We start from the raw sequence: 13,260 nt of genomic DNA on the forward strand, positions 1-13,260 counted from the left end.
ACAGCAAAATGACTTATGAAACAGAAACATAGTTGCTATTTTAATGATTCCATTGTAAACAGTTTCCAAATTTCACTAAGAGTGATGAAGCAGATCTTCAGGCCAAAGCAAAGTTGCATTTAGTTGGAAGAGATTAGGGAGCTCATCAGCATTGATCTTTTCAGACAAGCACAGCAAAAGTGTCACTTTCAAATATGAAAAATCATCAACATAAACTATACAAATATTTTTAGATTGTGGCTCAAGACAGTAAAGAACCTGCCCCCAATATAGGAGACCTAGGTTTGATCTCTGGGTCAGGAAGACCTCCTGGAGAAGGGAATTGCTACCACTCCAGCATTCTTGCTTTGGAGAATTCCATGGAAAGAAGAGCCTGGCGGGCTACAGTTCACGGGGCTGCAGAGTCAGACACAACTGAGCAACTAACACTTTCACTTTCACACACTAGCTAAAATGAACAGGTACTTGAGACATTTGTAAATACTTTTGAAATTCAGATCTTTATAGATTTAATACATATTTTTTAAGCCCTTAACATGGCTATTAAATAGCATTCTGTTAAAGATCTCTGCCCCACAATGTAAATTCAACATGGTAGCCCCTTTTGGCCTTGGCTCATTTCCATTTGCAATTCCCATTGTTCAATCAAATACACTCAGCATAATACAGAATATATTATAATGTGGTCACAATTCATGATTTACTCACATACTATCACCCACTGGTACATGTCAGCTCAAAATGTCTTCCTTGGGGACATATATATACTAGATATGAGGTCAGGTTAGATCAGCAAGGCTGAGACATATAAAAGGCACATATAAATGTCAGATTAATGCTGAAAAAAACTATTGTCTTAAATTCCCTGGAAACTTTCATGTTAAGATGAGCTCGCCACGTGAATCAGACAAATGTTCCTTCTGAATAATGAAGGCAAGGAGGATCCTACCAGTCTTCCATTGAAGGACATTATGAATATCCCTTTCAGAGAGGGAAGTTTATCTGCTCCTTTTAAGTAAATATCCTCATTTAGGGCTTCTCTGGAGGCCCAGTGGTTAAGAATCCACTTGCCAATGCAGCGGACACAGGTTCGATCCCTGGTCCGGGAAGATCCCACATGTGACGGGGCAACTCAGCCTGTGTGTCACAACTACTGAAGCCTGTGTGCCTAGCAAGAGAAGTCACGGCTGTGAGAAGTCTGAGCACTGTAACAAAGAATAGCCCCTGTGCAACAGTGAAGATCTGTGCAGCCAAAAACAAACAAGCAAACATACTTTAAAAAAAAAAAAAAATCCTCATTCAGCCCTCCATGTTTAGCTTTGAATAGGAGTCCCTGATGTCACACTGCAACCCTGATCTTTCCATTCCATTCCATAATTCCATTCCCCTTCAAAGAGATTCTCAAATCTTTCCTGGTCAACTCTGATTTACAGGAAGTCAATTTCAGTAAACCTCAAAGGTAACAGCATCCCAGGGGCATTTTAATTTCACTTTAGCCATGTGATAAATCCAAAATTAAATATGACAAACTCCTAGAGTCATCAGCAAATCCCTTGGGTACTCTACATTTACAGTTTTAGATTAATAGTTTTTGATGTTTAAACACAGTGTTTGTAATCCACTTAAGTAAAGGACCCAGAGGGAAAAAGACTTCACTTTCTAAAACTGTTCCTCTCCATCAGCCTCTTTCTCTAAGCATCCTTTAATTATGGACTGCAATTTGGCCAGGATTGTCTGGTTCATTCAGAAACCTCTAAGAGCAATAATTTAGTACCTTAAAGCATGATGTCATACCAGGTGACTCTTCAACTGTTTCAAATAAAGAAAATCAATGACTACTCATACAAAACAACTTCACCTGGTCATCCAGTCAGAGGGACATCAAGAAACAATTGCAAAGTGCAGCAAAATGTGAAGAGAATACACATTTTTCCTCCACCCATCTGTAGTATTCGTTTGGCTCATCTTATCCATTCAAGAGCCCAGTCCCTTCATCTGATGTGCTGCATTAAACTGTAAAAGCATGAATATGGTGAACTTTTTGGAAAAGACATTTTTTCACCTATCTACTACAAAGGACAGTTACATTAGCCATAATGGGCATGCTGTGAGAGTCCCATGAAACACACAGTAGAGAATGGTGGGGAAAAAAAGTTTTCCCAGAAAGATAATTCAATTCTAAAAACCAGTTTTCCACCATGAATATCACCTTCAGTTTATCCTTCAGACTTACCAAAACCATGCTGTTTAAAATTGCAACCCACATCTAAATCTCACTTCCCTTTCTCTCCTCTCTTTTTTTTTAGAGCACTTACAATTTTCTAGCACAATAAATAATTAAATATGTTTGTTGTTAATCATTCTCTGCTCGAATTTAAGCTCCAGAGGAAAGAGATCTTTGTCTATTTTGTTCACTGACTTACTCTAAACACCTAAGACAATCTTACACAAACTAGTCACTCAGAAAATGTTTTTTGAATGAAAGAATGAATCTACCTTCCGACTTCAGTATAAAATATTCTAGAGCTAAATGCCAATTTCATGTGCACAGTTAAAATCTACTGGGACTTCCCTAGTGGTCCAGTGGCTAAGACTCCAAGCTCTCAATGAAGGGGGCCCATGTTGCATTCTTGGTCAGGGAACTAGATCTCACACTCCTCCACTAAGAGATCCATTCTGCAACTAAAGATCTCACATGCGGCAACATGTGACAGAAGACAGAAGATCCGGAGTGCCACAACCAAGACCCAGGGCAGACAAACTAATAAACAAATGTTAAAAAAAAAAAAATCTACTGAGCTGCAATTATGGGGGAGACAGTGCATACACATACAAATCCATAGTATCAGACAGTGATAAGTGCTACAAAGCCAAATAGAGGATTAAAAAAAAAAAAAGAAAGAAAGCCTAAGGGGATGGAGAGTGACAGAAGTGCCTTTTTAGATGAGGTAGTCACCTTTGAAGCAATGGCAATTAATTTGAGATCTTAATGAAGTTGGGTGCCATGCAGATTTGGGTAGAGGGGTTAAGCGAACTTTGAGCATGGAGGAAATGCACATGGCTGAGAGTGGAGGCGGGCCTGGTAAGTGCGGAAACAAAAGTAAGGCCTGTGGGGAAGGAGTGGAGTGTGCAAGAATGTGGTATTCCATTACTTTTGCGTGCGTGGGTGCTAAGTCCCTTCAGTCCTGTCAGACTCTGCGACTCTATGGACTGTAGCCAGCCAGGCTCCTCCTTCCATGGGATTCTCCAGGCAAGAATCCTGGAGTGGACTGTCATTTCCTTTTCCAGGGGATCTTGCCCACCCAGATATGAAACCAGGGTCTCTTAGGTCTCCTGCATGGGCACATGGATTCTTTACCACCAGCGTAAAAAGTGTGGGAAACTTTTACCCACACTTAATAAAGTGTATATTGCCTAACGCCCTGGAAAAGAGAGATTACATTTCACCTAGAGTACTCAGATTCTCTGATAGTGAATGCTTCTATTCCAGCCCCCAAATAGCACATCATATCAGATTTCAAGGCACACAGCAATATTGTTAAAAATCATTCCGAGAACTGCCACTGGAGTGGCAGAAACTGACTTAAGTACCACTGCCCAGGAACGTGCAAAGCCAAGTAGGAACGTAGTACTAGAAAGGTGCAAAGCTAGGAGGCTCAATAAACATCAAACAGTGACTGTCACTTCCTAGTCTGGGGGAAAGATCTTCGTGGCAAAGCATTTTGAGAACTCTACTCCCTTTTACTCAGCTCTAACACAGATTAAGTCGCCAAGCGCAGTACCACCAGTCAGTTCTTCGACATGCGTTTTGTTACAGTCCTGGGCTCGAACTGTCCAGACATATTATGTAATTTCCCACAGAACAAAAAGCAAAAAGCTCCCTTTGAACTCGCCTTCCAACTCCAGGCAGGAAGTTCTTTCTCCACCTGGGCGGAGCACTTGGAAAGTTTTCAGCATCTCAAAAGAAATCTCTGCTTCCAGGCAAGTATCTTCCAGTTTAAAATAAAGACTGAAGGCTATTTCTCCCCATCCCCCCACAACAGTTCCCAAACAGCCTGGCCTAGCTTTTAGTCAGACTTCCTGTGCTATCTCTTGACATCAGGACTGAATGTTGAAGGCAAAGTGAGTTTAGCGCGCCGGTTCGGGCCCGGAAGCTGGGGGAAATAGAGAGAGGTACAGGACGGGAACCGAGGGCTGAGGTGACGGAAACGAAAACCGCAGCCTCAAAGGGGTGCGGAGAGCGGTAAAGGAAGGCGAAGCCCCGAGGCAGTTGCCTCACCCGCTCTGGCCTAAGGAGGAGAAGTCTCCAGGCAGGTGACTAGCCCTGGTGAGACGCCACAAGCGACCCTCGCGGGGCCGCGCCACTTCCGCCAGCGACTCACGCATGCGCACCTCACGCCGCGTCGGTCCGAGACCCGGGTCGAGGTACGATCCCAGGGCCGCGCGCCCTGCCACCGCCCGCGGCTGTGCGCACGCGCGCCGACACCTGGGCCCTTGTACGCGGCAAGAGTGTAGCCCCCGAGCCCCGCGCCCAGGCCTCGCCGGAGGACTTGCGCACGCGCAGACACGCCTAAGCCAGCGGGCCCCGGGCGGGGCTCTCGCCCCAGGGGCTACTCTCACAGCTGCCGCGCCCCGAGGTCGGGCAGCGGGGGCGGGGAGAGGTGGCTTCCCGCTGTGGGGATCTGCGAAGGGCCGGATTCAAGCCCGGCGCCCCCTTCTGACTTCCCGCGCCATCCCCTCTGCCCTTACCTCACCGCAGGCCCGAACCACATCCGCTCGGCCTCTCAGGTCGCCGTTACTGCTCGGTCGGGGGACCGGCGCAACGACCAGCTGGCGCCTCTCCCAGAAGCAGCCGGGCCTCGGCGGGATGCGCCCGGATGCCCGATCGCCGAGGGAAGAGGAGGGGAGCTGACCCGAGGGGAGGGGAGGGGAGGGGGCCGGGCGATGGCGCCTCGCCCCTCCTCCCCGCTGCCCCCCTGCCGCCCCCGCCCCCTTTCTCACCGTTGAACGGACCCCTAGGACTGGGCACCGGCTACCCCCGCTGTGTGCACCTCTCCCGTTTTCTCAGGGATTCCCCTGTGAACACACCCCACCTCCTCCAGGCTTCTGGTCCCCAAAGTCGGGATTTCGGAGGTGTCTGAGCCGGAAGAGTGAGGCGCACAAAAGATGCTGGGGCAACCTCTTGTACAGTGCCTCTCCCCAAGCCAGTGCTGGCTTTTCGACTGGTGGCCCCTCCATCAGGGAGTTCAGATCACTTCTACACACGGTTTCCCTGCTTTCCCTTCACTGCTGTGGGGCTGAAGTCCTGTACCTTTCTAATCCAAAGGCCGAAATAATGAGTGATGGAAGCTGAGGCGGTGACCTAGGTTACAGGTTACGTTGGGACCAAGGTCCTTTGGAACAACCACGCTCTCCGTTTATTGATCTGCAGTCATTTCTTGTATTAGACTACACTTCTCTTGGTCTTCGTAGATTTTCGTAAAATGCATCACAGCTTTATGTGTGTGTTAGTCGATCAGTCGTTTCCGACTCTGCAACCCCACAGACTGCAGCCGGCCAGGTTCCTCTGTCCATGGGATTCTCCAGGCAAGAATACTGGGGTGGGTTGCCATTCCCTTCTCCAGGGGATCTTCCCCACCCAGGGATTGAACCCTGGTCTCCTGCACTGCAGGCAGATTCCCAGCTTTGTAATCAGAGCTCTATAGTGTGCAATAATTTCTTCCACCTTGCTACACTGACGTTGGGCCTAAGTGGATTTTGGTATTGACAAAACGTGCTGTAACTGATGTTATTAAGCTGTTCCTATGAAGTAAACTGATTTCTTTTACTCTGGCTTTTTAATACAGATTTTGAGGTAGGAGATAGATGGGCTGCAGGTTGGAAATTTACAATCAGTCACCCTTCTGTTTGCAGTTTTTGAGATAAGAGATAGATGGGCTCCAGTTGAGGAATTTACAGCCAACAAAAACAGGATACATAGCCAGTCTTTGTCTGTCACCTCAAGGGAATAATCATGGCAAGGACAAAGAAAGGAAAAAAAAAAATCCCTGTCTGATAAGGGAGCCCTGTCTGATAAGGGAGACACTGCACATTTGCAGAAAAGGCTCCTTGGAGCCAAAAGTCAGGGACTAAGTTCCAGGCCAGAATGAGTCTTGCTCCTCCCAGAAGCCTTCACTTCAGAGATCCATCTTGACTAGGGTGTGCGTGGGCCAAGGGGAGGGTCCTGAGACACATTAACCAGGGGTACAGAGCAGGGTGGTTGTCCTGAGGGAAGACAAAGACCCAGAAAACTGACCCTTTATGAAAGATTTAAACTTCCCAAAGGCATGATTCTTTCTCTCAGCACCCCATGTGCCTTTCCCCATGTACTTCTTTTTTCAATAAACTTTTTACTTTACCTTCTACCTCCTCACCTGAATTTGTTCTTGGCTAGACAGGCAATGTCACTTTCACTTTTCACTTTCATGCATTGGAGAAGGAAATGGCAACCCACTCCAGTGTTCTTGCCTGGAGAATCCCAGGGACAGGGGAGCCTGGTGGGCTGACGTTTATGGGATCACAGAGTTGGACACCACTGAAGTGACTTAGCAGCTTAGCAGGCAGGCAAGACTAGGGACTTTTAGCCCTAACTCCTGGCTCCTGTGGTCCAGTGGTTAGGACTCCCAGTCTGGGAAACTAAGACCTTGCTTCCAGTCACCTTCACTGCTGTTTGCTTGCAAGCTGCCACTTACTGCTGCTCGCATCTGAAATGTTTGACACAGGTTCAAAGTTCAAATGATTTACCAAAAGCAGCATAGCCACATGGAGTAATTGAGATTTCAACTCAGAATGACCATGTCAGTCTTTTGTGTGGTTTTGCTTTTGTCATGTCATTGAAGAAGCATCATTCTGGAACATCTAGCTACTTTTATGGCAGGTGCTATAGTTGGCAGGCACTTATGTCTATCATTAGATTATAGTCCTCTGAACCCCATGGGGCTTGCATTTATTTGATTTTATGGGACATGAGCTGAGCAGAAGCCTTACATGCATGACGACATTGCATAAGACAAAGTCCCACCACCCCACCCCACCCCAACCCCACCCCACCAAACAACTAGTTATCCTTTGGCTTGCTTTTATTGTCTGCACTGCTCACCTTGTGGTATTTTAGTTCCCTGACCAGAGGTTGAACCCAGGCCCTGGCAGTGAAAGCCCAACATCCTAACCACATTCCATTCCCTGGAAAGACGGGGAATTCCCCCTTTTGGCCTTTTGATATAAACTAATATGAACAAAGCTAGTGGAGGTGATGGAATTCCAGTTGAGCTATTTCAAACCCAAAAGGATGATGCTGTGAAAGTGCTTCACTCAATATGCCAGCAAATTTGGAAAACTCAGCAGTGGCCACAGGACTGGAAAAGATCAGTTTTCATTTCAATACCTAAGAAAGGCAGTCCCAAAGAATGTTCAAACTACCGCATAATTGCACTCATCTCACACCCTAATAAAGTAATGCTCAAAATTCTTCAAGCCAGGCTTCAGCAATACATGAACTGTGAACTTCCAGATGTTCAAGCTGGTTTTAGAAAAGGAAGAGGAACCAGAGATCAAATTGCCAACATCCGCTGGATCATCGAAAAAGCAAGAGAGTTCCAGAAAAACATCTATTTCTGCTTTATTGACTATACCAAAGCCTTCGACTTTGTGTGGATCACAATAAACTGGAAAATTCTGAAAGAGATGGGAATACGAGACCACCTGACCTGCCTCTTGAGAAACCTGTATGCAGGTCAGGAAGCAATAGTTAGAACTGGACATGGACCAACAGACTGGTTCCCATAGGAAAAGGAGTACGTCAAGGCTGTATATTGTCACCCTGCTTATTTAACTTCTATGCAGAGTACATCATGAGAAATGCTGGGCTGGAAGAAGCACAAGCTGGAATCAAGATTGCCGGGAGAAATATCAATAACCTCAGATATGCAATGACACCACCCTTATGGCAGAAAGTGAAGAGGAGCTAAAAAGCCTTTTGATGAAAGTGAAAGAGGAGAGTGAAAAAGTTGGCTTAAAGCTTAACATTCAGAAAACTAAGATCATGGCATCTGGTCCCATCACTTCAAGGGAAATAGATGGGGAGACAGTGGAAACTGTGTCAGACTTTATTTTGGGGGGCTCCAAAATCACTGCAGATAGTGATTGCAGCCATGAAATTAAAAGACACTTACTCCTTGGAAGGAAAGTTATGACCAACCTAGACATATTTAAAAACAGAGACATTACTTTGCCAACAAAGGTCCGTCTGGTCAAGGCTATGGTTTTTCCAGTGGTCATGTATGGGTGTGAGAGTTGGACTGTGAAGAAAGCTGAGCACTGAAAAATTGATGCTTTTGAACTGTGGTGTTGGAGAAGACTCTTGAGAGTCCCTTGGACTGCCAGGAGATCCAACCTGTCCATCCTAAAGGAGATCAGTCCTGGGTGTTCATTGGAAGGACTGATGCTGAATCTGTAACTCCAGTAATTTGGCCACATCATGTGAAGAGTTGACTCATTGGAAAAGACCCTGATGCTGGGAGGGATTGGTGGCAGAAGGAGAAGAGGGCAACAGAGGGTGAGATGGCTGGATGGCATCACTGACTCTATGGACATGGGTTTGAGTAACCTCTGGGAGTTTGTGATGGACAGGGAGGCCTGGTATGCTGTGATTCATGGGGTCACAAAAGAGTCGGACACAACTGAGCAACTGAACTGAACTGAATAAAACTAAGTGAAAGTTCAACTTGGAATTTTGATTTGAAAAGGATAATCAAAAGGAACTCCTTCAAGAGTGTTTATCTAAGGGGAAGGGTGGCCAGATGAGGTGGGGTTATCACTTAAACATACCTTCCTTATACAATTACTTGTGATGTTTCTATCTCACTAGATTGTGAAACTCTTGAGGGCATAAGAAATAAAGAAAGTAAAATCACTGAGTCGTATCCAACTCTTTGCAGCCCCATGGACTGTAGCCCACCAAGCTCCTCCATCCATGGAATTTTCCAGGCAAGAGTACTGGAGTGGATAGCCATTTCCTTCTCCAGGGGAATCTTCCTGACCGAGGGATCAAACCCAGGTCTCCGGCATTGCAGCCAGATGCTTTACCATCTGAGCCACCAGGGAAGCACCCTTGAGGGTATAGATCTTGCCTTGTTATGTATGTATCACAAAATGCTTAAGAATTGTTTGTGGAATCAAATTAACCTTGATTATGTGCCTTTGGTTTCTCAAATATGCTTTGCTACTACATGAAAAGACCTAAACATAAACATGAATCCATAGTCTACTTTCATTTGGGATGGTTTGTGCCAGTTCTCCTGAACCTGATAGCCTGGTTAAACATACCTCTTAAGTGTTCAGTTCAGTTGCTCAGTTGTGTCCAACTTTTTGAGACCCCACGGACTGCAGCAAACCAGGCTTCCCTGTCCATCACCTACTCCTGGAGCTTACTCAGACTCAGGTCTATCAAGTTGGTGATGCTATCCAACTATCTCATCCTCTGTCATCCCCGTCTTCTTCCTCCTTCAATCTTTCCCAGCATCAGGGACTTTGAAAATGAGTCAGTTCTTCCCATCAGGTGGCCAAAGTATTGGAATTTCAGATTCAGCATCAGTCCTTCCAATGAATATTCAGGACTGATTTCCTTTACTATTGATTGGTTGGATCTCCTTGCAGTCCAAGGGATGCTCAAGAGCCTTCTCCAACACCACAGTTCAAAAATATCAATTCTTTGGTGCTCAGCTTTCTTTATAGTCCAACTCTCACATCCATACATGACTACTGGAAAAACCATAGCCTTGGCTAGATGGACCTTTGTTGGCAAAGTAATGTCTTTGCTTTTTAGTATGTTGTCTAGGTTGGTCATAGCTTTTCTTCTTTTAATTTCATGGCTTCAGTCACTATCTGCAGTGATTTTGGAGCCCCAAAAAACTAAAGTCTCTCACTATTTGCATTATTTCCTCATCTATTTGCCATGAAGTGTTGGGACTGGATGCCATTATCTTAGTTTTCTGAATGTTGGGTTTTAAACCAACTTTTTCACTCTCCTCTTTCACTTTCATCAAGAGGCTATTTAGCTCTTCTTCTCTTTCTGCCATAAAGGTGGTGTCATCTGCATATCTGAGGTTATTGATATTTCTCCCGGCAATCTTGATTCCAGCTTGTGCTTCATCCAGGCTGGCATTTCGCATGACGTACTCTGGATATAAGTTAAATAAGCAGAGTTACAGTATACAGACCTGACGTACTCCTTTCCCAATTTGGAACCAGTCTGTTGTTCCATGTCCAGTTCTAACTGATGCTTCTTGATCTGCATATAGATTTCTCAGGAGGCGGGTCAGATGCTCTGATATTCCCATCTCTTGAAGAATTTTCCACAGTTTCTTGTGATCCACACAGTCAAAGGCTTTGGCATAGTCTTAAGTGTTATTGATATTAATTCAAAAAGGCTTTAAGTCATGTTTTTTTTTATACCCTGATCAACCAGTTTTCTCCTTCCTGCTTTCCTTGTCGCATATTAGCATAACAGTGAGTCTGCATTAAAAATCACTTATTTTTCTGTTCAGGAAAGGACTTTTTCTTTGATCACCACCAAAGCTAAAATGCATCGTTCAACAAGTTTAGAGCTGATTCATGAAACAGGAATTCTTTCTTACTCAAACACTCACTGTTTCCTGCCTCTTTTCCCTGTATCCAGACTATATTTAAGGCATTTTAAGGAATTCAGGGACTTCCCAGGTGCCACTAACGGTAAAGAACCCACCTGCTGTGCAGTAGACTTGATTAGCTGTAGGTTCGATCCCTGGGTGGGAAAGATCCCCTGGAGGAGGGCTCGGCAACCCACTCCAGTATTCTTGCCTGGAGAATCCCCTTGGACAGAGGAGCCTGGCAGGCTACAGTTCATAGGGTTGCAAAGAGTCAGACATGACTGAAGCGACTTAGCACACATGCAAGGGATTTGAGTCACTGTCTAGAAAGCAAAATTATAAAATAAAAAAAAAAGCTTTCATACAGAATGTCATACAGCATTTACAAATCAACCTATGTAACAATCCTTTCTCTGAAGAAATAATACTTCTGACAAATTAGTAATTAATTTTTAAAAGATAGGATATTTTTAAAATAAGATACATGTATCTTTAAAATCCTGAAGATTTTAGTCCTGAGATTATTCCTAAATGATGAAAAAATAAAAGACAGTTTATAGTATAGACCATCTGTGATTTCAGCCACTGAAATATATTGCTAATGGGGAATTTGATTGAATGAGATTACTGCAAGAATGATTAGAACAGAGGATTCAATAAGTGTTGATTATAGAATATACTCCTGGAATATAAAGTAGGAAATTTCCTTCGACAAATCTGACCCCTAGAGCAGTTGGATTGTGGAAGAAAATTGTTAGAATACCTCTATCTCTGTCTAAATTAAGAAATCAAACTTTACTAGTATTTAACATGGAGATTGACAATAGTGCCTATTTTTGGTGGTCATAGTACATGATCAAAAACATGTAGAGGCTTTCCTTGGTGGCTCAGTGGTGAAGAATCTATTTTCCAATGCAGAAGACAGAGCTTCATTCCCTGATCTGGGAAAATCCCACATGCAGCAGAACAACTCAACCCATGTTCCATACTACTGAAGCCTGTGCTCCCTAGACCCCATGTTCCACAACGAGATAAGCCACCGCAAAGAGAAGCCTGCCCTCTGCAACTAGAGAGTGGCTCCTGCTTGCTGCAAGTAGAGAAAGCCTAAAAGAAGACCCAGCACAGCCAAAATTAAATACATAAAATTATCAAATGTGTAGAGACCAACTTCCTCAGAGTACCATTAGCTCTGTAGGCAAGCATCTGATTTCACCACATGTTTTGAATCTGTGTAATATTTTAAATGGGCTTTCTAAGTGGCACAATGGTAAAGAATCTGTCTGTCAATGCAGGAGACACAGGAGATGCACGTTCGACCCCTGGATCAGGAAGATTCCCCCGGAGAAGGGAACGGCAACCCACTCCAGTATTCCTGGCTGGAGAATACCATGGACAGAGGAGCCTGGTGGGCTAGAGTCCATGGAGTCACAAAAAAGAGTTGGACGTGACTGAGCAATTAACACTTTCACTTTCTGAGAACTTTAGGTTTTTTCCAGCAGTCTGGTTAGAAGAGTTGAACTCAGTGTGACAGTGGGGTGGGCTTAAAGAGAGAGGAGATAAATTTGAGAAGATTTTGAGAAAATATTGGTTAACATATTTCTCTATAATAATAGGTCAAAAGACTGCAGTATAGTGTAAAGATGGCTTTTTTGTGCACTGGGAAACCAAGGAATGCATGTGACTCACTTTATTGCAATTTTTGCTTTATTGTGATGATCTGGGACCCAACTTCCAACGTATGCCTGGGTGGGTTGCATGTTTTTTGGCTCTCATTGCATATAAGGGTTGTGTTTGTATCGTACTGTTGTCTATTAAGCATGCGATAGTATTATGTCTAAAAATGTGCATACGTTAAATAAAAAAGGACAAAAACTCCTAAGTCTCATCTGAGCCTTCAGTGAGTCATAATCTCTTCCTCGTGGAGGGCTTGAGATACTGTGAGAATTACCAAAATGTGACACAGAGGCACAAAATGAACAAATGCTGCTGGAAAAAAAAATGGTGCCAAAAGAGTTGCTCAACGCAGAGTTGCCACAAAACCTTCAATTCATAAAAAAACAAGATATTTGCAAAAGCACAATAAAGGTGTAGTGTGATTTTTAAAACAGGCCAAAGGAATAGGGTATGTTTTGATCGATGCTGAGACTCTCATATAATTCAATCATGATATGCATTTTTGATGAAGAGAAATTTTAGTAAAAGACTACATGCACACACTGAAAACTAGCTTCATGTTTAATGGTAAAATCCTAACAGCATGTCTGTTAAATATAGTAATAAAACAATGGTTGCAATTAGATAAGAAAGTAAAGTAAGGAACTGATGACTTAAAAGGACACAGAGGAAAAACAAAATTTTTTTAAACTGTCTCACAGCTTGCAGGATCATAGTTCCCTGATCAGGGATTCAACCCAAGCCCTGGAAGTGAAATCACCGAGTCTTAACCACTGGATGCCACGGAATTCCCAGGATACAGACAATTTATCATTATTTATTGATGATGCAGTTAGATTTTTTTGGCTGAGGGATGCTCACAGCCTCTTTTCCCTACCCCATTACTCTACTCCAACTTTGACATTGATCAAGTTCAAAGGCA

At 44.0% G+C, this 13,260-nt stretch overlaps 1 protein-coding gene and 1 long non-coding RNA gene across 12 annotated transcripts in view; one reads left to right on the forward strand and one right to left on the reverse strand.

Annotated features, from left to right (window-relative positions):
• Positions 1 to 4,907, reverse strand: part of RCBTB2 (RCC1 and BTB domain containing protein 2) — a 43,148-nt gene extending 38,241 nt beyond the window's left edge. For 4 of the 11 annotated variants that reach the window (XM_065902297.1, XM_065902296.1, XM_065902293.1 and 1 more), the window contains exon 1: positions 4,750 to 4,907. The gene's annotated coding sequence lies outside the window, so the exon portion shown is untranslated. Of the gene's footprint in view, positions 1 to 4,279; positions 4,615 to 4,749 lie in introns of those variants that run through there. The other 7 variants (XM_065902298.1, XM_065902295.1, XM_065902303.1 and 4 more) reach the window with 4 other exon arrangements.
• LOC136144447 (uncharacterized) lies at positions 4,295 to 12,538 on the forward strand. Its single transcript, XR_010658549.1, has 2 exons — positions 4,295 to 4,425; positions 11,957 to 12,538. It is a non-coding gene; the product is annotated as an uncharacterized lncRNA (long non-coding RNA).
• The last annotated feature ends 722 nt before the right edge of the window (positions 12,539 to 13,260 follow it).

The sequence above is a fragment of the Muntiacus reevesi genome, chromosome 11 (assembly GCF_963930625.1).
Source record: "Muntiacus reevesi chromosome 11, mMunRee1.1, whole genome shotgun sequence".
Classification (NCBI taxonomy): Eukaryota; Metazoa; Chordata; class Mammalia; order Artiodactyla; family Cervidae; genus Muntiacus; species Muntiacus reevesi.